Source organism: Myotis davidii, unplaced genomic scaffold, assembly GCF_000327345.1.
Source record: "Myotis davidii unplaced genomic scaffold, ASM32734v1 scaffold821, whole genome shotgun sequence".
Classification (NCBI taxonomy): Eukaryota; Metazoa; Chordata; class Mammalia; order Chiroptera; family Vespertilionidae; genus Myotis; species Myotis davidii.
Window position 1 is genome coordinate 392,381 of NW_006295269.1, and position 4,386 is coordinate 396,766.

Sequence of the window (4,386 nt, forward strand, 5' to 3'; positions counted from 1 at the left end):
TTTGTAAATCAGATTTTATGTGAAAAAGTGTAACTTACACACATTCCACCCCATAATGTTAGTAACTGCAGAATTACAGCCCCCAAAGGGTCCTGAAAATCCCTACAGGTGGTTCCCCTGAAGATACGTAAGCCACTGTGATGTGTTGGCTTAAAAATGTCCTCAAGATGGGCCTGAGCTGGAGCCCGCAGGAAGGGTGTGAGAAACCAAACACGCTGTCAGTGTCCCTGTAGAAACCCCGATGCGCCCTCACATGGAGGACCAGGTATGCTTTTGGTCCTCCCACCACATGGCTATAGGACAGTGGTTCTCAACCTTCCTCACGCCGCGACCCTTTCATAAAGTTCCTCAGGTTGTGGTGACCCCCAATTTCATTGTTACAAATTGAACATAATTAAAGCATAGTGATTAATCACAAAAACAATATGTAATTATATATGTGTTTTCCCATGGTCTTAGGTGACCCCTGTGAAAGGGTCGTTCGATCCCCAAAGGGGTCGGGACCCACAGGTTGAGAACCGCTGCTCTAGGGGCTTCTCCGATGGGGCAGAACTGGACAGAGTAACCCTTGAATCATTTCCTGAAAGTGACTGCAGTAAATTCCTCCTCTCCCCATGGAAGTGGGAATACATTTTATAAAAGTGTGTTTAGTTTAATTTGCACATCCTTTCATGGACAGGCCAAGTTCTTTAAGGGCATTTATTCTGCTTCATATAAATAATTGATCAGCCAAGTTAATTGACTTCTGCCTGACTCGGTCACCCTTAATTAACTGCCCTGGAATCAAGACTGAACTTTCTGTGAGCGGAACCCTTCACAGGCAGGAGAGCACGGGCTCTGTTTTCCCTAAGTCTTCAGCATCGACACTGTCACCAAGGAAATAATCTTCATCAAGCAGTGCTTTAATTTGCTATAAATACATTGGCTGGCATTATGAACTTTCCAGAATGCTTCCAGAGAGCAGCTCTGTTGGCACGGACAATAAGTGAGCCCGCGCCCAGCCGCAGCGCGCTCTGCGAGGCCTCAGCCAGGCGCCCATCTTGTGAAATCAGAAGCTCGGTGACCTGTCCCAGCAGAGAAGCGGCTCCGAGCTCCCTGACGCCATGCGATCCCCGCCTCAGCCTTGTCAGTGATTCCATCCGGTCCATTCGATTCGATCACAATGCGGCCTCTGTCCTGGGTGGGTCCCGTGACCACAGGCGGCCTCCCGCAGAGGGCGGACAGGCGCGGGGGAGGGCGGGCTTTGCTTCTGGAGAAAGGACCTGCTCATGGGTCTGTGGCCGCCTTGCCCACCGGACGCCACGTCTTCACAGCCAGGCCCGTGGATGGCTGTCACCCTTCTCGTCCTCAGCCTGTCCTGGCCACGGGCCCTGGAGCACGGGGCGGCAGTGTGGTGCGACATGCGGGCGCTCCTGGGAGCAGAGTGGGTGCGGTGCCCTGGCCGGAAGACGCGTCCTCCTGGACACACGGACGTGCTCTCGGACGACTCTAAAATTGTGGGCCTCCGGAGAAAAGGACAGACACAGTTGTTCGCCGAAGAAGGCTGGTTCGCGCCTTTGATTGCCGACGCCCTCTGCCTGCCGGCTCCTCCAGGGGGCTGTGCCCGAGCCGAGGTTCTCTGTTCCTCTGTTCGCGGGCCTGCTGCTTGGACTTCGCCCGCCCGGGACTCTCGCACGTCGGAAGGTCTGTCCTTTACTGAACGGACAAGTTCGCTCTGAAGTGGGGGAGACTATGGCTGCGCCTGCCATGCCAGGCTCAGGTGTCTAGCCTGTACCTTGGGGTCACATCGCCTCCCTTTGCTCTCCCAGCCGCCTGCGCTGGGCGTGAACAGCTCACCAGCGAGCTGGGCGTGTGCGAGGCCCGGCCCAGGCGCACGGGCTGGGTAAACGCTGGCCGCCCCGGAAGAAGCGGCGCCACCAGTGTTGCTGGAAGGGCCCGCACCGCCTCCTGCCTGCTCACGTGCTTCCCAGCAGGCGTGTCCTCCTCACCGTGTGGGAGAGGATGGGAAGCTAAATCTTCCAGCCCACACACCACTGCTAGCACTTGACTAATTAAGGACATCCTCAGACCAAAATAATCCTTCGTGCAATTCTGGTCCCAAAGCCTGCACGCTCACAACCTGAATCGCAAGCAGGTTGCTTGGCCTCAAGCCTGCCCTCTTGCACCGGCGGCCTTGGCAGCCTGCTCTGGCGCTGCACCCACCCCCGGGGGTCAGACCACGGACAGCCGCAGACCCGTTTGCACCCCTGGCCTCCCGACGGCCCCGCGGCTCCGAAGCAGCCCTGCTTCCTGAGGCCGGGTGTTTGCCCACATGTGCCCATCTGAGTCAGGGCTCGAGCGCTGTGCAGGGTGTTTCTGTCCTTGGGGGCCAGGCCAGCAGGAACCGGCTTCCAGAACTTGAGCGTGTGTATGTACATGTGTTTTCTTTAGGCATGCTCGCTGCACGCCCACCTGTCCAGTGGGCTCCGTGCCAACTACTCTGTCTTTCCCTTCTGTACAGACGGGCGGGTCTGAGGATTAGAATGAAACACGGGGAAGGGGGTCCCTAGATTTCATAAATTGATCCCCCTTTTTGGTTATGAACAAGGCAGATGCATTGCCCGGTTCTTATATCTCAGAGAAAATTGTGTTATTTTTTGATAGATATCTTTACTCTGCAACAGTAAGGTTTTGGATGCAACATTTAATGGCCCATTATGATTCCTGGAAAGTCGGATCTAAGGGGAGAGAGTGAGTCAGCTGTTGCTTCTGAGTTTGCTTCCCACCTGCTAACAACAAGGCCCTTCCAGGCCTTCGGCACGGCGTTCACTCTAAGCCCATGTCTTCTGGGTGTAAGCCTGTGCTCAGGTTGGATCGTATTATGAACTCACGGAAAGGACGCGAAGGAAGATGTACATTTTTCCTGCTTTTAGTTCTTCCACTTGGTTTTGGGGCAGTTTTGAGTGAAGGCAGCCTCTACTGTGTCCGCACGTTTAACGTTCCTGCCGGCGCGAGTTCTGTGTGAGGGGAACCTGCCACCGTGCGGTACACGCGTCTTTCCAGGTCACCTGACCTTCCCTGTGACTGGTATTTCACACCCGTGTTAATTATTCAGGCATTCCTCCGCTTTCATGCTTGAATTGTCAGCTTCCTCTTGTGACTATTGTTTTTCCTTCTTGAAGTTCTACCCTATGAACTTGGAGGATGGCCCTGCCATTGCATTGTGTCGTCCCCCCTGCACCTCAGCTTTAAGAAAACGCGTGGTTAAGAGCTGACAGGAGACGGGACTTGCTCCAATCCTGCCGCCCGCCGTGACTCGCGCACATGAGAACAGCTCTCCCGGGGCCAGCGCCCGCCCCGCACACGCGGGCAGCACTCTCACCAGGACCAGCGGGAGGATGTCTGTCAGTCCTGCTGTGGGGCTGGTGCGGCACAGTGGTCAGTAGGTGGTAGCAGCAGACATTAGCAAACACTGTCTGTTGTCATAGTTGGACACCTTCGCCAAGAGCTGCGCTGGCTCCCAGGCCAATGGTTTTGTACCTAGAGAATAACAGGGTGGAATGTGGAATGTATTTATACAGGTAATACTACCCCTCTCTCTCTCTCTCTCTCTCTCTCTCTCTCTCTCATTAGATGGCTAGTACTTTCACATTCAGACCGTCTTCAGGCTGCCTTGGTTTTCTCCAAAAGAAATATAAGAGACCCCAGCCTTCCAGGCCCTCACCCAGGCCTGAGGCTGGGAACCCAGCAGGAGAAACAGGTGCTGGGCATGGGAATTCTCAGGGCAGTTTTCACCAGAAGACAAAGATCAGAGTCTGAGTGTGTTTAGCATTTGAAGAGTGGGGGCATTTTTCTCTCTGAAAGTAGCCGGTCTCACCGGAGTGGCCAGTGTTGAAGAGTGTTAGTGTCTGAGTGACTCCCAGGAGCATGCAGCTTAAAATGCATCTTGGTTTTTGACTGTAAGGTTTTCCACAGAATGGCCCACGGGCCCGCTGGTGGACCCCAGGTGGAGGGCACCCCTGAGAGGGGCTTCAGGCAGAGTGTGGGCACACACCGCAGCCGAATGCACACCCCCTCTGCTCTATAGAATGACGCGTGCTTCCTGAACAAAATACCCGGGTCTGATCACAGACACTTACTGTGAATTCTAGGTTCCCTGAAAATATTTTTTTTCTAAAGGGAACAAGGTAACGTATTTGAAACAATCCTACTGGAACTTGAACTTGGACTGACAGTTCCATCCTCCAAAAACGAGAAGACTGAACACTCTTGAGGGATAAACGCAGTGAACGAAAATGACAACTGTTTACAGATTTTTGGCAACATTTGCAGCAGGACCCTGCTCCTTGTGCACAACAACTGTTTTAACAGCTGCTTTCCCCTCTTTTCTCCCCCCCCCACCCCCGC